This window comes from Mus pahari, chromosome 6, assembly GCF_900095145.1.
Source record: "Mus pahari chromosome 6, PAHARI_EIJ_v1.1, whole genome shotgun sequence".
Taxonomy (NCBI): Eukaryota; Metazoa; Chordata; class Mammalia; order Rodentia; family Muridae; genus Mus; species Mus pahari.
In genome coordinates, this window is record NC_034595.1 from 47,889,743 (window position 1) to 47,912,589 (window position 22,847).

A 22,847-nucleotide genomic window follows, 5' to 3' on the forward strand; every position below is an offset into this window, starting at 1 on the left:
AGATATTTGAAAAAAATCAAGAACAGTATGACCATAACGTCCCATGATTTTTCCTAAAGGCAGAAAATAAAATTCTTATGTGAAGAGTATAGCATCCTTGTTCTTTGAGAAGTCAAAACTACAAGTCTGAAAATCCTTGTTAAAATAGCTCCCCCCAATCTTTTCCAAATAATCCAGCTGCTTTATTACAGCTAGTTTTTATCCAGTTTAGTCATAAGCAATTGATTCTAAATGCTTTTTGGAGAGGTCTCACTTTCTTACTAGGGAGTGGGGGGTAGAAGCCACTATTCTATGTGCAACTTGTATGACATATGCTTCTCTACTATTAAAATCACAGGGCCTAGGAAGGTTAGGGTAGAAAGGTGTCACCCTGTACTCATTTAACACTCCCAATAAAATTACATCCTTAAAGTTACATTCACTGTGTGTGTGTGTGTGTGTGTGTATGTGTGTGTGTGTGTGTAATTCAGAGAAAAACCTGCTGCAATCAGTTTTCTGCTTCTCCAATGTGTGTTCCAGAAAGTATTCTCGGGTTGAAAGGCTAAACACAGCCAGGGTGGGAGATACTCTTAATAACCATGACCATTCATTTACCAGTGAGGGAAGTGGTATGCGTAGCTAGATCTCAAAATCTGAGAAGGACTGCAAAGTAAGCACTCTTAGTCCTTGGGAGACTACATCTTTCTGACTTGAGGGCCTGGGATGGGACTGTCCCAAGGCCAGAGCAGAAAGCCAGGCTTTAGTAGAACAGTTGAAGAATGGATACTCAGCTCTTATACTCCTTTTCCCCATTTGTGAATTCAAGAGTGATTCCTGTTATGCTCAGAGACTTTCTGTGAATGCAGAATACAAAGTGATCGAAGAAGCATTGTATATCGAAAAAGGGATACATTCTCTCCAGTCTACAGCTACGGACTCTGCAAATGAAAACCAGCTTGAGATAACTCCTGGGTGTTTAAGTTGGAGGGACGCTAGGTGAACCTGACTGACCCCTTCTTTTCAGAACTTACTCTTGTTTAAACACTGGCTTTACAGATGGGAAATTAAACTCCAGACAGGGTATGCTGCCTCACCAAGGAATTCCAGGTTGGAGGGGGAAGGAGAAGGCAGAGGTCTTTCCAGTGTTCTGTCCTGATAGCTACAGCAGGGACCTTCCCATGATTTCAGTTCACTTAGTGAGGACAGCACTAACACCCCAGAAGAGACCTCATCCTGCCCACCGCAGGCTTTTTGAAGCTATAGGTGTGGAAAGCCAACTACGGATTTGAGACCATCTTGCCCTACTTGCCCCACAGTGGGGCATCAGCCTTGAGACAATCTCCAGGAGAGATCAGAGGGGCAAGCAGTCTTACCGCCAAAGTGGCACTTCGTACCCAGGGAGTTCAGAAGCTTGCAACTGCTTCAGTCTAAAAAGCAACCCAGAACGCTGGGTGTGGAGCTCAGGAATCCAGCCAATCACAGAGCTGGCTCGTGGTTGGGGCATTGCAACCCTGTCGCTAAGGACGCAGAAGTTGTTGCTGGGCAGGAACTAGATTTCTGCTCACCACTGGTAACAAAAGGTCTTAAGGGCTGAGGGGAGAGGCCAGGTGTCCCAGGGCGTGGCTGCTAACTGGAGGGAATTGTGTGTTTTGAGTTCTGTGCTGAAGGATCCCTTTCCAGAAGTCAATCTTGCTCTGCAGGCTGCCCAGCTCTTCTACTAAGACCTCCCTCTACTTTTTAAAATGGGGTGGATGGGGGAGCACTATCATAGAAGCAGGGGGAGGGGAGGACTTCGGAGGAGGAACCGGAAAGGGGATAACATTTGAAATAAAGAAAATATCTAAAACAAAACAAAACAACAAAAAACCTGCCTGGAACTGGAATCTTTAGGCTAACCCACACTTCTAAATGCGTGGCAAACATCATCTTTGCTCCAGGAATGCTTCCTGCTGTAGACTGGCAGAAAAGGAAAACAGACAAAAACATGATTTTGCTGACATTAAATAAGAATATACCACTTATTGATATTGTAACTCAGTTGATAAGAGTGCTTGCCTAGCATGCGTGAAGATCTGGATTCAGTCCTGAGTATAAAGACCTGGGCTTGATCCTCCACTCCACATGAAACAGGTGTGATGGTGAGTGGCTATAGGTCAAGCACTCAGAGGACAGGACCAGAAGTCAAAGGTCATTCTTGACCACTTATTCCAGGTCAGCCTGGGCTACATGAGATTCTGTTACAAAATAAATAAAAATAAATAAACAAAATAATAGAACTCTAAAAATAACCTTCTATGTCATCTATATGCCAGGTGCCTTATTTGAACTAGGGAAGTGTCTATTGTTCACAACTGCCAGTTAAGTGTTTTACTTTTATTCTAAAGGGAAAGGAAATAAAGTTGAGATATTGAGAAATTACCAAGAGCCCAGGAGGCAAGCGGAAGAGCTCAGCTATCTCAGAGACTCTCCTCTCCTCTTGTCTCAAATATCTCTTCAGATCTAGAGGGCCATGGCTTGCATATTCTATTCTCAATGCAGATCTCTCAACTCCAATTTAAATCCTATGATTTTTGGGTGAACAAGTTCCTAAGGTGGAGGTTCTCAACCTTCCTAATGCATCAAAACATTATTACACCTCCTCATGTTGTGGTGACAACCACCCCGACCATAGAATTATTCCTTTGCTACTTCATAACTAGTTTTGCTACTATTATGAATTCTAATGTAAATTTTTCATATACATATCTGATATGTGATTCTTGTGAAAAGGTCACTTGAACTCAATGGGGTCTTGAACCATAGATTGAAAATAACTGCTCTAATGACGAGCGAACCCAGTGCAGTTTAATTTTACTCAGTATAACTCAGTATATCCATCCTCTTGGATAACTTTTCCATCCAACTCAGATTCCTAAATGTGAGTAGTAACACTTTAAGTTGGCTCCAGAATGATATCATTGTTACAGCTCCAACATCCAAGGACCCCTCTTTAGCCTCTGACTTTGCTGTGTTTGCAGTTTTGCTGCAGCCTCTGCTGCCAGTTGTAGGCAGAGAAGGATGCCCTTGATTCAGAGCCCCCCCTCTCTGGGTGACAAGAGACACAGACACACATCAGGATACAGAGCCCCATGGGAGCAAGAGGAAGGGGCAACTCCCTCTCCCACCTGCAGCTCTGTTTTCACACAGCCTTCCAAAGACCCAGCTCTGAAAGGGTCTCCCCTCTACTAATGTCTCAGAGATCATCAGCCCCAGAGACCCGTGGTTTTCAGATTCTGTTCTCAGGTTAGAACTCTCTCTCTCCAGACTCTGCAATTTTGGTTTGCACAAACCTTTGGGGAGTGAGCACCCACTGGAATTAGAGTCACTCAGTATAATTTCTCAGCTTCCTGGATAAGTTTTCCAGCCTACCCTTTCTCTGAGATGCTTTTTCCCCCTATTCCAAGTAATCTTTGTGAGGTTGTTGCTTACATTGTTCCTCCAACACTACATCTTCCTAGAACTGATCAGACTATTGATCAACAGGCTATGGAAAGCAGAGAGGCTGGACACTGATGGGGCTACCAGTGGGGATGGGAGTTGAGATTCCCAGTGCATGCTATATCTGCAGATTCAGTCAGGAAAGTTGGTTAACAGAGAGAGGCAGAGCCGAAAATGTTCCAGGTAGAAAGCAGAGGCCAGCACAGAGCCTGGATCCAGCTGTACCTGAAGGGGTTTAGTGTTCTCAGACAGGTGTAAACAATTGCCCTTTTGCTGACAATATTTCAAGATGGACCATCATTAATATTTACCCCTAAAATCACTATTGATTTTCCTGAAAGTTCAGATTCTTCTTAATATGTAGCTGTGGGGCGCAGTTAATCCATTGGATGTAAACTCTGATAATTCCAGGTAAACCTTAAAGGAACCGTAAATTATGTCCTCTGACTTTTGCTTGACTGTAGGTTTAACAATGGCCAACTTTAACTAATGACCTTCACAGGATTTATTCAGCCCTGAAACCACCTTGATTGTTTTTAGATGAAATATGATATGTTTTCCAAAACCAAGGGGACTTCTCCTTTGCCACTTCTGAACCCATGAGCTGCCATTTAATTAGTCCATTAAGTGGAGACAACTAATAATGGCTGTTTCAGGGCTGCACCCCAGGCACCTGGAAGCATCCTCAAACACGTAATAGGTTGACAATAGACTATGCATTTACTTGTAACAATGAAAATAGCACAGTGAATATTTATTATGGGCTAGAAACTGTTAAGAGTTTTACCATCAACACTCCGTGTAACAGTCATAACAACTTTACAAGGACCGCTTATTCACGTGTGTTAGAGAAGAAGCTGAGCTTAGCAAAGACACCTTGCTTGTGGAGATGTAGGAGGGAAATCAGGAATGTAAAGAAAGTCCAGGTGTACCTGATGCCAGGAATAGTCAGCCTTTCCCTACAACTCCTCTGTGGAGTCTAGTTGTTGTCATTGTAATCCTGAGTGTTAGTGTGTTCCTACGGCCACTGTGATCATTAGCATTCCTGTTGGTGGTCTTTTGAGGCTTCTATCTCTTCCAGCATTGCAGGGGATGCGGCGATTCCGAAACAGGACTGTGGATTTTCATCTCTCACTCTGCTTTATGAAATGACATAACCAAGAAAGACCTCCCCTGTGGTTTATATTAAACAAGGCAAAAACAAGACGCTCTGCAGTAAATGTCTCCCTAAGATTAAATACTGTGGTTAAAACCACCTTCCCTGGATTCAGCAGCTTTAGATTATGAGTCACCAGAGAAAGATTCCACAGAAACGTCTCCTTCCAATAGTCAGCTCTCTCTTCCCCCCCAAAAAAGATGAATTGCTGTAATAAGAAAACAAAAGAGGGCCCCCTTCCCAAATGTCAGGATGTTCCATTACCATCAAGCAGGGGAGGGAAGGGAAAAAATGGGTTCCAATGCTTTTCTCTGGTCCATATAACTCAAAGTCGAATGAGTGTATAAACAGGAAGAAAAAAAAAAACAACAAAAACACAGCTCTTTGAACAGCTTAATCATAGATCTATAAAAATGAGGCATTTTGTAGTGAAGTCCCTGTCCAACAGGGAGGACATCAATAACAAGCTATATTGAAAAAAAAAAAGTGGATTGTGCTGTTTAGTTCTTTTCTTTACTCCTTCCCTGCTTTCTCCCTTTCCCTTTTCTTTATCCTAGTTCCCTTTCCCGCCTTCCTTTGATTCTCCTCTTCCTTCCCCCATCCTACCTTCCACCCTCTATCTTTTCTCCAGGAGACAATTGTCTATGTTGGTAAGGGGACATCAACTGATAGGACAAAGCGCAGCAGGCTTGTTTTAGAACAGAACAGAGAGTAGTTAACCCCATTCCTCCTCTAAGTGCTCTCTCAACTCTGAGAGAGGACTGTAGCATGCTAACGAGATGGACAAACTCTGGAGGCTGCAGTACCAAAGTGTCGGAGAATGAGTAAATTCAGTAAGAGGAATATGTCCTTGCTCAAGTCTGGAGGCCAGCAGTCCATGTTGGCAAGGGTGGTTCAGTACAAAGTGCCTCTTAGGTAGCTACTGACAGTTTGTTGGCCATGCTGGCATTTCCTTCTTGACTTGTAGATAAACTTGTGGATCACAATGTGGGAAGCCACGTAACACCATTACAAGATGGTGCTGGCTACCACTGGCCACCTCCCGTGTATTTTGGGTAAACAACCGATGTGCGCAGGTGCAAATGGGTTTCACGCCAAGTCACAGCCCATCCCGGGGCATGTAAATTAAGGACTGAAAGCAGAACCAATCAGACATGGCCACGCCAGTCCTAGGCCTATAAAAGCAGCGCCAGTTCTAAGGTTCGGGGTCTTTCGCCTTCACAATCAAGCTCTCCCAATAAACGTGTGCAGAAGAATCCTGTTGTGTCTTCCTTGCTGGCGAGGCGGGCGTCTACAGCACAAGATGTCCTTCTTATGTCTACGTGTGAGTCCACATCTCTCCTCTTCACAAGGACACAGGTGATAGTGGATTAGGCTCTAATCACCCTGTGACTTTGTCTTCTCCTGTGATACTGTCCTTTTTCTATACAATATCACAGTGGGAGATACCGAAGGTTAGGTTAGCGCTTGTCTTGACAGATACAGGGACACAAACATCAACCTTGAACAAGCTCAGAAGCCTGATTTGCACTTAGCGTGGTTGCTACTTCACACAAACTACCTTTGCTTTTCTGTGATCTGATTTCTCAGATAATATTAGTTACATAAATATGAGGACAAGATGTTTAAGACTCGAAGAAAACGGTTGGTACATGTTCAAGGTTGCTGTCATTATATTTGTCTCCTGGATGTTCTTTATTAAGGCCTTTTTGTTTCGCTCCTAAGCCCTTAGGTCTATGTATAGTATTTCTCTTCTTAGTCAATTACTGGCACATGCAGTCACATGTTACCAGGGATGTCTGCATTCCTTTGTGGACTCTGTTTGCTGAGAAACAGCAAAGCTTCCTCATGCCTCAGTTCCTGGTTTGTAAGATTAGCTAAGATTTGATTCTGTGTGAAAATGTGCCGCAATGTCTCATGAACTGACTGACCCACTATACTCAGTGAACCAGAAGTTTTAATAAAAATGCTTTTCCCATCATAATTACTGTTTTAGTAATTTATCCCTGCTCAGCAGCATTTTACTTTTCTTAAAAAGACTAATTAAACTTTCTCTGTAACAATTTCATCCATTCATCCATGCATAAGATGTCATTGTAATCATGCTCTTTTCCTATGTTTTCTTTGTTTTTTCAACTTTTATTAGATATTATCTTCATTTCCATTTCAAATGCTATCTTGAAAATCCCCTATACCACCCCCCCGCCCTGCTCCTCTACCCACCGACTTCCATTTCTTGGCCCTGGCATTCCCTGTATTGGGGCATATAAAGTTTGTAAGACCAAGGGGCCTCTCTTCCCAATGATAACCGACTAGGCCATCTTCTGCTACATATGCAGCCAGAGACACGAGCTCTGGGGGTACTGGTCAGTTCATATTGTTGTTCCACCTATAGGGTTGTATTCCCCTTCAGCTCCTTGGGTACTTTCTCTAGCTCCTCCATTGGGGGCCCTGTGTTCCATCCAATAGATGACTGTGAGCATCCACAGGGCTTCCTACTTTTTCTTAACGCCCTCCCATCTTAATCAGACTCCCAACAACCAATCCGTTTTGCAAATTCACAAGTTTCTGTTGTGTTTTGTTTTACCTACCTAGCTTTGGCCAACTAGTCTATCTCCTTTAAACTATTTTTTCAAATAGAAATTACTATTGTTATTAAAAACAGGTTTACACTGTGTAGCCCTGGCTGGTTTGAAACTCACTAGTTAGACCAGGCTTGAACTCAGAGATCTGCCTACCTGTCCCTCCCAGGTGCGATTGCTGTGATTAAAGGCAGACACAACTACACCTAGTTATATAACTTACATTTTTAAGCAAGATACTAGGTGTCCATGTGACTTTTTCATAGAGCATTTGTTTGACCCTTTACAGTAAAAATTAATGTAGCCAGAATAGATCCAAGACCATCAAAACCAATCAACGTTTTTTTTTATTAGAAAAAGATATATAATACAGAATCAAAAAAAAAAAAAAAACTGTTGCTTGAATCTTTAGTCAGGGGTTCTATGTTTCAGAAGTATAAGTCTGATGAACCTGATAGGAGGTTGACTAACTTTCCTCCGGTCTTGCTAACTGTAAGTGGTACAACCATGACGCAGTGTCATCTCCATTGAACTAGATAGCTTATACTTCCTCCTCAGAGCGTTATATTTGTAAACTATAAAGTGCAATAATAGAGGCAGGGGAAAAGGAACAGGAAAATCCCAAGAATTAACTACACAACTGACAGCTTCCCCTGCTATGGATTGTCAGGAAAGTTACTTGCTTTTATATTTTAAAATATTTAACAGAATCAGCACTTGGACTGAACACACTCCTCTACCCGGTCACATCTCCTTCCTCTCCAGGTGACAGTCTTAGGAATGGAGGCTCTGGAGAGGGAGATGGTGGCTCTAGAGGCCTAAATGACTGTAACTCAGAACAAGTCTGAGCTCTGAATCTGAAGCCGGAAGCTTTGGATTCAGGTGGGGCTCTGCCACACCCATGGCCACTCGTAGTTAATATTCTAACCTGCCAATAGTAGACTTTAGCCATTGTTCCTCCGTTCTTTTATAGAACAACATTTATTACTCTAAACCAATATTTACCAAGTAAAGATACTCTCTGGAAAGTTTTATATGCTAACCAACACCGTAATCATCGTTAGAGTAGGAAGTCTTGTCCTCAGTGAAGGAAAAAGTTACAGGGAGAAATTAAACACTTTGTACAAGACGGCAGTTGGACCTACTCCTCTTTGTATGATCATTGTCTTGACATCCCTCAGAAGACAAAGTACACAGGTAACGCAGGGTCATTGTAAATCAAGGATATGGGTGTATTTTATATCCTGTATGATGGTACCTGTACTTTTCAGTTAATGCATCGTACTGCAGTCTAGGTGTCATACTTGATTCATGAATACTTGGGAAGAGCAAGAAAGCTGGATCTATTTCCTAATACTACCTCAGGGTCTGAAGGAAGGACATGTGTGTATATTCAAGACTTTTCAATACCTAAAATCACTATGACTCATCAACAAGTATAACTTTCTGCGGGAGAAACATAATGTGATCCAGGAAAGGGATGTCTCTTGATATTACTTCCAAGTGGTCTGAGTTGACTTTTGTGATGAAACTTACTGGTAAAGAAAGACCTATCAAACATATAGTGACCATAATTTTAAGACATTATAATGAATTGTTGAGGATACAGTGCTGAATCAAGCTTTAGTACCTCTCTCTGGGTAGGAGAAATAAAAACATATCTACAAAAAAAAATTATATGGGATGTTAGATAAGAAATGGGCACAAGAAATAAATAATAAAAATGGGAAGACAAGAAAATTGCTTCAAAATAATGACACAAAGGAAGATTTTATTGAGTTAATATATTGTTAAAAGGTAACAATTGCCAGTTAAAAAGAAGAGAGAAAATAAATCAGGGGGAGTAACAAAACAAAAAAGTGTGATACGATCAAGGAACACTCTGTTTTCATTTCGAGAACTGAGAAGGGTATTGACTATTCTGAATATTGTATTAAAATGTATATGTTTGTTTTAATTAGAGAAGATATATTTGCATATTTCATATATGAGTTATCTATTGTGTTATTCAGAACAAAACAAATCTCATATGCTAACATTTATTACCTACATCTCAGTGCTTATAGAAGTGACAGTCAAGCCTGCAAGATGGCTCAGCACATAAAGGTCTGATGAACTTAGTTTAATCCCTTGGAACCATATGGTGAAGGAGAGAACTAGTTTCCAGAAGTTGTCCTCTGAATTACACACACACACACACACACACACACACACACACACAAATGCACATGCATGCATACACTGAATATAATAGAAGAAGTGAATGAAAGTCAAGTTTTCATTCACACAATATGTAGACATTTCTGTAGGACAGAATGTCCTTGATGTGTTGGTTCAAATATCTGGACCAAGTAGATTATGCAGCGTCTTCTTTCATGTTTCCTTGATAGCTGTAAAAAGAGAAAAATGTTGAAGAGTTACCTAACTTCAGAAAACGTGTTTGTTTTATAAAAACATATATACTGTTTCTCCTTGCAGTACAATGGTTAAAATAAGTTAGTCTTGCCTCCCTAATGACAAAAGAGGGAAGTTGATAAGTAGTTTGCATATAGCTGGAAAGAGAGAAGTGTTTAATGATGAGTTCCCTTGTCTTCAGTACTCCACTTGTGTACAATTCGCTATGGTTCTGAACAAGTTTGTGTTTGCAAACAGAATATAGATATGCAAGATTTCTAAGAGGCTCTTAATAGGACTTTTCCATCTATTGCATTTACTACTTTCAAGTAAAGGAAATGTTGTTTACTGTTTATATCTATTCACAGCACATATTGAAAGAAAGTTACTTACTTATATCTGTATTCTTCCTGTTATTATCTCTAGAGGGGTGTGAATTGGTGTGCATTGCATGTGATGTGGGCTTTGCTGACACACAGTTGACATTTCCTTTGGATTCAGCTGCAAGCTTCATCCCTAACCATGAGCTTCCTTGTCACTGTAGGCCACAGGACAATACAGTGCTTGAAAAACAAAGTCCTTGTGAACAATGTGGTCACACATTCATATGTACATAGCCTCTGCTGTCTGACAGCTTGCTATATTACCTCAAAATACTTTGATTTTCTAGTTGGTAAAACAGAGTTGACATGCTTTAACCAATTGGCAGACAAAATGAAAAGAGAAAATAAAACAGAGGGACTTTGGGGTCAGAAAAGATGATCTAGGAATCTAAGTCTATGAACTAACTGCATTGTGAGCTTGAGTGTCAGTTTCTTAAATTGTCATTGATAACAATATCATTGTTGTATAACATGTTACGTAAAACTGAGAATCTGCTGTGTGCCAAGTGTTTTACATATGTTTGACTTTCTTGTTTACATGCTTTACCCTTTCATTCTCTTCCCATCCTTCTTCTCTCTTTCCCTCCCTAATAGTGGTAGTAGGGGCTTGTGTTCTTGACACAATTCAAAGGACTGGCATAAGGACTTAAACATATTTGAAAAAGTAGCAAGAAAAGTTAATGTAAAAGAAAGAATACAGGTGAGATATATACTGTCAAGACTGACAGTTGGGCCACCTGAATGAAGATCTTCAAAGATCCTGATTATTATTTTTAAATCCTTTTTATGGGATTTGAGAGGATGAGTTTGTGTGATAAAAGAGGTCAGATTATCGTTTTCTATAGTTTATGTCCTTCCCATAATGCATCTGATTATAATCATATGCATACTCAATTATTCATAGCTATAAGATGGTAAATGGGAGGTGTCTCTAAATGGATTTATAATTTCTTGTTGTCCATATAAAAGACACACAGTCCACATATTTTATTTATAAACTGTAAGCCTAGGTCAGATAGATTTTGGAGCTATTCTAACTAACATCCCAACCACATGTCCCTTGTTATTTGCTGTTTCTCATGGCCATGTGTTCATGGTCCATCTCCTTTCATGGCAGCTTCCTCCTCCCTCTTTCGGTCCTTTCTTCTTTCTCCTCTCTCTACCTGCAACCCAAGTCAGGTAACTGAAAACTTGCCTGCCTCTATTTATTGTCTAACCATAGGCTTTAACCTTTTATTGGCCACTTAATTTGGGGAGCAATGTTACTTAGCGTCACTTGGTGTACTTGAGGATCTCCTCAATGGGGGCAACCAGATCTTAGTGTACAAAATTTAGCATTTAAATACAAGCAGCATCAGAGCAAACTCCTGCAGGGGTCCCCTTAAAAGTTCACGTGAAGACTCAGTTTTGTCTTACTATACATTTACCTAAAATCAGTTCAGGCTGTTTGGCTTGGGATGCATTGGGAATATATTGGAGAAGAAACTGTCTATGTTTGATTTTTAGTAGGGGAGAAAAAGCCTATTATGTTTTTCAGAGAAGAGTGCACTTATAGTCTAGTGGAGGTAGGGCACAAGGTTATTAGATGAGTTGTTAGAAAAGGGTTGTGTGTGTAGAGTGCAGGCAGGTGAAGGAGATTGGTTACTGAGTACATGCTTAGAAGATGGGGTATGCAGAGCCCAGTTGAAACAGAGTTCTATGAACTATGCCCATGCTTTATGCCTGCCTTCCTCATTCCCATTTTTCACGCATTTACCATACACACACACACACACACACACATACATACATACATACATATTCATATATACATGTATTCTGCCAGATGTTAGCACATGCAAAGAAAATATAGCTTGTCCACTTCAGAAGAAGTAGAAGAGGAGATTCGAGTGTGATTATAACCTGAGATTTGCATATCTGAACTAAACTGACATATAACACTTAGGGTATGAATTCAAAAGAGGGTTGTTTTTTTTCCTCCATGGGTGGAGAAAAGTTGCAGAAGGAAAAAGAACAAAGTAGCTTTATATGACTGGGACTAAAGCTAAAGTAAGAAAAAAAATGTTTATCTAAAATCTAGGTCTCAGGCACCCTAGTCTATATATTGCAAGGGAATAATTACAGAAAATATGTCCAAGTCTGTGAAATACAGTAACACATGCAACACTTGCCTAGACAGCAGGTGATTGTCACTCAACAGGGAAGTGATGGGAGATCATCTACATTGGCATGAACCCTAGTGTGGCCTCCACACTCTGCAGGTCAAAAGAAAGGCAGCTCTATGGTTATCCAAGAGAGATGTACTTTAAGCTCTCTGGACAATAGCATCCTTGACAGGTAACTAATATTTTCCTTGATAGCCTGCTCATCTGAGACTGGCAAGACAGTACTATCCTCAAGTTTTTTTTTTCTTGATATTCTCAAGAGAGAAAGATAAAATCTACAAAAGTAGAGCAGTCATGTGTTGGTGAGAATGAGCCAAATACACAGCAGGATATTTTGGGATATATAAGATGAAATGTCTTTACGATCAGATGCATCAATTCTCATTAAGGTTCTGCTAAGAAGGCCCTCAGAATCTGGGTAAAGAAGGAACTAAAGATGCATAGTTGTCTCTGTTGTCTGGGTGAGTCCTTTTTATTTCCGTTAAGACAGTACTGGCATTCTTCATTTTAATGGACTGTCCAGAGCACTGCAGGCCATTTAGAATTCCTAGCACCTAGGAACTAGCTATGCCGAAGAAGTGTGAAGCATTTGTTGTAGTACTTCAAATACTGATCAAAGGACTCTCACTCAGTATCGCTGTGTTGGCTGAGGGCCAATGTTTCTATGGGGACTCATGCAGCTTCTGCAGAACAGACCCTTTCTATTTGTGTGCCCAGCACACGTGACTGAGTGTTTCTTTTTCTTTGGTGCTTAGTGCCCTTGGCATCTCCCAGGCAGGAGACCCACTTAACAACCATTCTTGCTAGGACAATCAGACTCCCTGAGCTAATTTTTGTATTCTCTTGAGTGATTGGACTTTGCTCTTTAATACCACCAATGCCTTGGTCCCTGCACAATAAATACTAAAGATCACAATTCTGATCTTCCTAAAACTGAATTCATGCCAGAGGTATGGCCAAGTCTAAGGAACAGACTTCTTTGAGATTTGGTTTTAGCAAAGAGCTTCTTAGCTCACAGATGCAAGAATTTGCAGAATAAAATACCAAAGGTGGGTGTTTTCTTTAAGATTGTGCCATTGTACCCTCATCCCGACAAGGTCAGAAATTTGTCCAAGATGGATATTACTTTTCATGTTACTGTGGAAAAAAAAAATGCCAAATTGAAGTAATTTAAGGAAAGAAGAAAGGTTTTATTTTGGCTATCAGTTTGAGGATAGGATCTTCTATGACACACGTAGTGTCATGGCCGCAAGAGTTAAGGCAGATGGCCCCATTTCATCAGCAGCCTGGAAAGAGAGAAGTGTATGCAAGTCATAGTGTTTTTTGCCTTGTTATTCAGTGCAGATGTCTAGCCTGCATTTAATGTTGGTCTGCTCACCGCAAATAACTGACACTAGGAACTCCCTCATAGAAGCGTCCATAGGTTTATCTGTAATGTGATTGTAGATTCTCTTATATGGACAGTCAATGCTAGCCATCATACCACATTTCCTTATAAGCATTAAGTGCTCTCCCCTGCCTGGGGGAACTATGACTATGCAGTGGGTAGAAAAGGATATGAGAGTGGGAGAGCTTTTTCTCCATGATATGACAAACAAGTACGGGCTAAAGACAAAAATCTGTTGCCCCTTTAATGCATTGTATATGACTTCATTGACCATCATAATTGATTACTTTCTATTTTATCATAAAACTAAGTCAGGCGATCTTAGAAAAATGGGGATCTTACCTAGGCTGCTCTGTTGGTACATTACAGAGCCTGAAATTGAACTTGACTTGGCTTCAGTCTAAGTGGGTTGTGTATATTGCTGCATATCAGTATTCTTGTATATTTACGTATGTATACTTATAGGTATGAATGTATTTGATATAGTACATATAAATATTAATATATATGTCCATGAATGAATATAGACACCTAGATGGAGCTTTTAGTTTTCAATTTCCTTCAAGTTTTGTCTCTTTGCATTGGAGATTCAGATAACGTGACATCACAAACTCTTTAATAAGATATCAGGTGCTTAATTCCAAATACACATTTCATGTACCGTTTAACATTTGTTTATATTATATTAACAGGGCTGCCCTAGCAATGTCCCACAATCCATGTGGCATAAACAAAAATTTTTGTTTCAGTTTTTGAAGCTTGAAGTCAAAATTCAAGGTATGGATGTGATTTTTCATTCTGCGTCCTACAAATAGGCACATTCTCATTGTGTGCTCACGTTCCTGGAGTATCTCAGTTTAAATATTCTTTTCTTAAAGAACAGCAGTCATAATGGATGAGAATGTACTTGGTGTCCTCACGTTAGCTTAGCTCTCCTTCTTAATTCTTCTCATCTGCATAACCAGATTCTGTGAATAGGGTTTTGCAACTTACAATTAAAAATAAAAACACCTTCTGCTTAAACCAGCAGCAGCGGTGCTGCCAATTCTAATCTAGACCACTTGGTGGCAGTAAAGCAGAAATGTCTGCAGACAAAGTAGAAATCCCTTCAGAACTGTAATACATTTTATAGACCAAGACAACTGCAGTTGTAAAACATTATCGTGTATCAATCGGCATATTTTCTGATCAAATCTTTATAAGGCTCAAATAGACTCATAAATACTGAGCTCTCTGGTTTGGCTTACTCATGTTTCATGCTTCTGTTTAAGATATTTTGGAGGGATGGAAATCAAGCAAATGGTTGAAATATCAAAGCAATATGCCACTGCCAATTTGTTTTCCTGCAATCGAGGGAAAATATATGTGCCTCAATTAGAAACACGACCCAAACAAGAAGAATCTGCCACATTCAAAACTGAGCTCATTTCACATGCAAAGCACAGCCCAGGCTGGAGTAAACCAAGAGCTAAATCGTTTTGCTACTTGATTTTTGTAAGTAAGCTCCAATTTCTATTTCCACAGGGTATCATTATGCAGTGGATTTTCTTTCATAAATAGTTATTGCCTGATGATAAAATCAGCCTTGATTATCAACACTTAAAATCACATGGCAAAGGGTGTCAGCAAAGCAAGCTTTCCTCAAACCCTTAGTCATGTGTCCTTGTTCAAAAAGAAGACTGGAAAAATGTGGAGTATATACACAATGTGGAGTTTTATTCAGCTATAAAAAAAAAAAAGGAATGAAATCACCTTATTTCCACAGAAATGGATCAAACTAGCGATCATTGTGTTAAATGAAATAAGCCTGACACGGACAGGCAAACATCACATTTTCTTTCCTATGCAGAATCTAAATTAAAAAAAAAAAAAACTGACATGAAAGAGGAAAAGAGATCACTTGGGAAAGGGGAGGTTACTGGTGGGAGGGAAGAGGTAATGAGGAGGGTATGAACAAACTATATAATGCCCATCTATGAAAACGGCATGATGAAATCCATGTTTTAGACAATTAAAAATTAAGAAAAAAAAAAAAAAGGCTGTGTTGGTTTATGTCTGCCCCAACACATCAATGCTGCGGCAGAGACCTGGGGATTCCGTGACCTGCCAAGAAATAGCACTATCCAGTGGGCTGCCAGCTGGTGAAGTCAGACTTCCCACAAAACGGTGTTCAGCTGTGGAATCCATTCATTTGGACCCATTCACCACTCCTTGCCTCCGAAGCTTGTGAGTGGACAAGTCTTCTCTGCTCTAATTTGGGGCCTGAGCACAGTGGTGACCTTCAAAAGAAGAGGACGCTTCGGAGAAATCTCTATCCACACCTTGTGAGCTGCTTGTGTTCCACTCGTACCTTCAGCACATGGGGGCTGCTTACATTATCCTAGCGGCTGGGGATTTTGTGTTTCGCAGTCAGTTCCCTAGATTTGGCTCAGGCTTGTCCTTTACCTTTAGTAGATCTGCTGTCTTTATGTCGTCCTCTGACTTCTCAACCTGGCAAAAATTTGTTGAGTCTAGGTTGAGTGGAGCCTCCTGCGTGGTCCCACAATGCCTTGTCTAGGTACTTTCCCAATGAAGGACCAGTCCTCTGCTTTTCATTATGCTCAGGCCAGAAAATACACCTGCTATATTACTGGCTGTTACACAAATGACCCTTAATTAACCTATGTGATAGGAGAGAATGATCCTATCTCTTCCCTTCACAGAGTGGTTCTCACTTTAAATAGGATAAATTTATTCAAGAAGCAAAAGTAACATGCAGTATATAATATATGAGGCATATTATATATTATAAACTTGTACTTATTTTTAAGAACTATCTTCTTAATATATGCATGCATATATTATAATTATGTATATTAGCTATGTATTTTTATCTTTAAAATATATACACACAATTGTTTATTTTGCATTAATAATAATTACTAACATCCTGCTATGTACCAGGTGATATATAAGGTCTTTTCTACATATTTGGCATGACGTAAAACTCTTTAAATGCAAGCAATTCTAATAATGTAGAAAAATTAACTGTGCATTTCCAAACAGTTCACTCCCGTGCATGTTCCTCTTAGAATACATTGTCTTTTGACTCTGCAGAGCTATTGGGCATGCGAGGGCATGTGACTTTCTAAATGGAGATGGTGGTGTGCTAGTGGTAGAATTTGAGACTTCAAACTTTTCCCAGTTCTCTCCCTTTGGCCCCACAGAGACCATCTGTATAATGAGAAAAGTAGGTAAGACCTTGTTTTCAGGCAGCCAGAACCGTACCACAGATTTCCAGATTCCATGAGGCCTGTGCGCTCTATTGGCTCTGTTTATACTGACAAGCATATTTATTTGGCAGCTGCCTGGGATCTATGAGAACAGATGCTAACTTGCAGAGTTAGCTAGTTCACAAAGCCTTCGTCCTTGTGACTTTAACTACTGCAAAAGTTTAGAACTAGAAAGTGAGGATTTTGTAATGAATTTTTTTGTAATTCATTTGTTTGCATGCAAAAAAAAATTATTTTTCAGCTTTCTTGCTCAAGTGGCTTTTTGCCTAAGCCATATTGCTGTGCATTTGTCAAAGAAGATTGTCATTTCCAATTGGGATAAAGCCCTTTTGTCAGAGAAATCTAGCCACCATAATTTACTGAGAAATGTATTGAAACAGTTTAAAAACGGGAATGACTATATTTCCTCATAACAAGGAGAACATTCTTGAAAAAAATCAATAATAAGAACAACAACTAATGGTGATAATGTCTTCCCTGACTCATAGGGATATTTAAAAGTAAAATGATGTAATTGATGGGAAACATTTTGAAAAACAAAAGCACCATGCAGCACAAGATATTCTGATTATCATTCCATTGTCCCTAAGCACAGATAAAAGTGAGCCTTTACCTCTCTGAGGACCCAGCATCATCCTTGATAAGTCATATGCATAATTCCCAGACTTTATAGGATGTTACTGGGACTCTAGGCCCTTGTGCTTATTAGAATCCCTAAGCTGGTGAGTTAAAATATGTGACCAAGGGCAAGCCATAGCTTCTTTGTCTTTAGGTTCTCAAAGCTTAGAGATGAGGGCTAGTATAATTAACAATTTCCAGTGTGTACAGAGCATTTCTAAGCATCTTGGAAGTCGTCATCTATTTGGTTACAAGAGCCAAATGAGTACCTTATTTAATAGTCGAAGAAAATGAAGAACAGAATAAAGGAATATTTAGACCAGTTGAGAGCTAGATTCAGTGAATTGTCTGTAGAAATCCATGAATCTTAACCTTAACTAAAGTATACTGAATTCCATAGTCAAATTTCAGTTCTCCATCATGCTTTTATCTAAATTGTCTGCTCTTGAGAATTGCCTCTCCCTAGAACACAAGTCATAGTTTCTGATGGAGCTACAAAGGTATATCATGTATCTTCATGTGTCATAGTAAGGCCCAACCAGGAACAATAATCCTTTCATTCCAGTCTTACTAAATGACTCTGTTCAGGGTGAAAGACTTACCACTAAATCTATTGGCATTTATATGAACCAAGAGAGGAGGGACTTTGGGGTCTGAAGGGATAGTGGCCAGAATGGTAATTTTTTTCTTTAATCTTTTTCTACAGTCTCAACTTTATCACCCTAGTTGAAATAGTCAGATGGAGATATTTACACCCAAACAATAGTCAGAAGCTGCTGGCCTTGGTGGTTGAATTTGGGAAAAGCTGGAAGCAGCTGAGAAGGATGGCAACCCTATGAGCAGCCTCAACTAACCTGGACCCCCAAGATCTCTTAGATACTGAGCCACCAACCAGGAGATATATATATATATATATATATATATATATATATATATATATATACATACAGTAGAGAACTGCAGGGTCTGCACTCAGAAGATGCACCTAACCCTCAAGAGACTTGAGGCCCCAGGGAGTGGGGAGGTCTGGTGGGGTAGGGGGATGGGGATGGGGAGACCCTTAAGGAGACCAGGGAGGAGGAATGGGGTGTGGAACAGTCAGAATGGTAGGTTTTAAGAAGGTGGTTTATAGAAGAGAAGAATGAAGTCAACAAAAGATCTAAAGCAAGAGATGAAAGCCACCATAGTGTATTCTTTTGCTTCATTAATTAGTTAATTAATTAATTTTACATCCTGATCGAGGCCCACTCCCTCCTCCCCTCTCAGTACTATTCTTACAAATCCCTCTCCCTATTACTCCCTCCCCTTTCCACAGAGAAAGGGAATTCCCTCAGGTACCACTAGCCCAGGGATCCAGTTGCAGCAGGACTAAGCACACATGATGGATGGATTCTTATAGCCAACAACTCATTGAACAGACTTTCAAAGTAATTAGTGTTAGTATTCAAGTTCTGTTTAGGCAATCATATTTTTAAGATTTCATGGGTATAGCTTCCCTGACATATATAGAACACACTAGTTTTAAATAGAGGACCGGGGCCTCTGGCTCTTACAATCATTCCTCCCTCTTGGACTTAAGTTCTACTCAGTAGGAGGGGGTGTTCGTGCCTGCTACTATAAATCTAGCCAACTACTGTTGGCAAGTTCCTCAACCCTAGAGGAGAAACTACAACTTCCACTTTTCTAAAAACAGCATATTTTTAGAAACTTGTTTCTAAAACTGTATCCATCCATTGACAGATACGTGAGTGAAGCTTCTTTCTGCAACAAATTGAGAGAGAAATCAAGAACAGGTCAAATACAGAGAACAATAGCCCATGTAATGCCTCTTCCACTTTCAACTGAGTCAGATAAATCTTTCCTCAACTAAGAAAAAGAGGGGAAAACATAGTAAAATTGAAGAATGTAGAAGATTCATAAGTAGATAAACTTGAATATTATCTTGCAAAATGTTATCTTAAAAATGTTTTGTGGAAAGCCGGGCGTGGTGGCACACGCCTTTAATCCCAGCACTCGGGAGGCAGAGGCAGGCGGATTTCCAAGTTCGAGGCCAGCCTGGTCTACAAAGTGAGTTCCAGGACAGCCATGGCTACACAGAGAAACCCTGTCTCGAAAAACCAAAAAAAAAAAAAAAAAAAAAATGTTTTGTGGAATATAATATGAATGTCTTATATTGCTTGATATAAACAGTAAAATGCTAGAGAGAATGCAAGAGTATACAAATAAATAATTCTAAAAAAGAATAGTAGTGTAGTAGAAGTTATTTTTGCATTTATTAATATAAACCATTTGACACCATCAGAAGAATGCAATGGACCAGAAGCAGCTGTAAATATTTCCTTTTGTGTTTAGTTTGTATAACTTTGAAATAGGTCAACAGAAAGTATTATAGGTACAGAATGCTGTCCCATATCAAATTTAGTTTCAACATTTTGCCTAGAGATCACTGTTAGACAACCTTGGCCTTGAATTGAGAGCAAGGCTGCTGTCTCAATTTCGCAAGTGTTAAGATCAATTGTACATGATGTTAGATTTCAAACTTTTAATGTAGATTATTGCAAATTGAGTTTTAGATATTTCTTTTAATTTTTGCATGTTCAAGTACTCTGATTACATTCCTTATTTATTTTACTCTTGGCTTGTTTAAAGAATCATAACCACAGTTCCCTAGAGTTCATGAGTGACAACTACTAAAACAATCATCTACCCTGAGGTCTTGATGCACCTGGTGTGGGTCATAATTTTCAGATACTATTTATCATAACTTATGGTATTTTTAAATGATGTCATCTTCCCCAGAACATGTTCATCACATCTTTGAAATGCTTACATGCCTGTGGTATGTTAGATATTGCATTTTGCTGACACAAAACTGTGGAATGGAAGTAAGGTTTATCTTTATGAAGCTCTATATGAGAGTGAAATATCTACTTTTCTAGAGGCCTCTTTTCTCCAAAGGTTTCAACATATACTAGCCTATTCCCAGAAGTTAGGCACATATCCATGTCCAAACTCCATTCTGCCAGAAGAAATATTTGGATTATATACTTGTCAGGCAAAACCTCTTAGACTGGGAAAAAGGATCACATAGCCATGGTGAAAATGAATAACCAAAATTCTACTTGACAAAAGACAGGAATACTAGGTTGCCTTCTAGGTTGACAGCCATCTCTCCTTTACAGAAATTCTCTGTGAATCATAGTCCAGTAATCTTTTGAATTTTCAATTATAGGAACTTAATATTTGAAGAGTTTAAATGCCCAGCACAATTTTGCGTATGTAGAATCTTCTCTGTAGTCTTTATTCAAATAAATCTATGATTGTGTGTTCTGGGCACTTATAAACTATCACATTCTGATTTGAATATAATTTCCTCTTTGAGCCATTATTTATAACCATCCCTATATGGCCTTCATCTATATAAACTAAGATGGCTAGCATGGTTGTTTTCCTATATGTCCAGCCTTTACTAGAAGAATCAAAACTACTCAGATATGATGAGGATGCTGTGTAGAAAGAGTTAATCACATACAGATCTAGGTTTGCCTAAAACTTTAACCAATGTGAATGTAAAAAGCATCCAGAGGAAGTGGATGTGTGCTACTGACATTGCCTTGGCCATGTCAAGGACCCTAGCCTAATGCCCAGACAGAAATGCCAAAGCCTTCCCTTCTGTTCCAGGTGTGAATGTTGACAACGTGTGGAGAAAATGTACACCATAACTTTCTTTCCAAAAATATTTACAACCTGAAAACTTCTCTCCTGCAGAAACTGCTCCTACTGAGATTAGCTAAATAGTTCTCCTTGATCCAACTGTATATCATAAATGCTGTTTCCTTGTTCATTTGTATACCCTAAATCCTGCCTCCTCATTCACTTCTACACAGTAACCCTTATAATAATAAACATGCTGAACACCTGGAGTGCTGTGGTTTCTCCATCAGAGGGACCAGTGCACCCAACTCCAGGTTTTGTTTTTGTGTTCCTCCGTCTGTCTTTTCTTCTTTCCTCACTGCCCCAATAAACTCTGTTCCTGGGTTTGTGCTAGACGTAGCACAGATATCTTAACAGGAATTCTTCAATATGTACAGGCCATAAGCACCCAGAGTCTATGCAAAATAAGATGTTGCTGTGCAAGCTGGAAATACAAGGGACTAACTATATTTTTCACTTTCATTAGCAAATATGATTTCTGTCCACTCCTCGCTGACATTCATAATTCTGACGTTTGCTTTACTTAAACTGCTCCCACTAAGTTTCAGCTGGTGATTTTTACAGAAATTTGTCTCCTTGAGAAGCACCCTAAAGTGATTGATTAGCTTCCCTTGCAACATTTGCTAAGCCTGGAGAACATTAGCCATTTCCATTTCTCTCCACCCTTCCAAGTGGAGGTGGGGAGATAAGAATCCTTGCAGTTCAGAGAGGAGGAGAGGACAGATCTATGACGAAGCAGCCGGTACCAAGGCAATTGCAGTCCTTGAGAGCAGCTCACACCATAGGGTCAGGGGAGCAACATTTTATGTTCTTTTGTAGAATAAACTGAATATTTTTATAAGAAACAAATCCTCCCTCTATGATCCTGCTCCCATTAGTAGGTCACGGTAAGAGCAAACCAGGGAAGCTTAATTTACTTAGAAGACATTCAGTATAAATACTCTATTCCCTTGTGTAATGTTCTTGTTCTGTTACCCTTAATATGTGCAAGCGAAGATGACTTAAAGTTTTGATATGCCCAGAGACCACTCTTCTTATAACATGGTTCATCTTTTAGGCTTGATGTCAAGAGTCAGAAAGTCGACATCAACACAGCATGTATTTGCACGCCACTAAACTACTCTACAATCTGTAACTGCTAACCCCACAAGTTTGAAAGTTTACCTTAACATTTGTGGGAAGCAGATGGTTTCCATACACTGCCAACCTGTTGTTACCCAAGCATTTTCTAAGAATTGTTTTCCAACCACAGTCATAAGCATAATTAACCTTTTTGTAGACTGAATAAATAAGAAAATGATCTCTACTCTGCAAGAAAGCTAAATATGCTATTCAAGCTTGCTCAGGGCAAGCCTCAGGACAAATGTAAAACCACACACATTGAAATGACTGATCCATGTTTGGTGTGGTTTCTCTGGACGCTGTTCTGTCTTCTCGCCCATTCATTATATAGTGTGCCATCTCTTTCTTGTTACATGCTCCTATGTGCTTGCTTCTCTCTGTAATCATTGGCCTAGCTTGGCTCGGTTATATTTGTTCTCAATAGAGCAGAAACCAGGCAAGATATTTTTAGGCTTTAAGGGGTGATGGATGATTTTACATGTGTTTCATTTCACAGTCTTTGGATGCCTGTGGGTTTCCTCTTACATCTCTGACTTCTTGTGTTTTGACTCTCCCTTTGGTTTGGTTTCTGATCTACTGTCTTGCTGAACTTTGTATC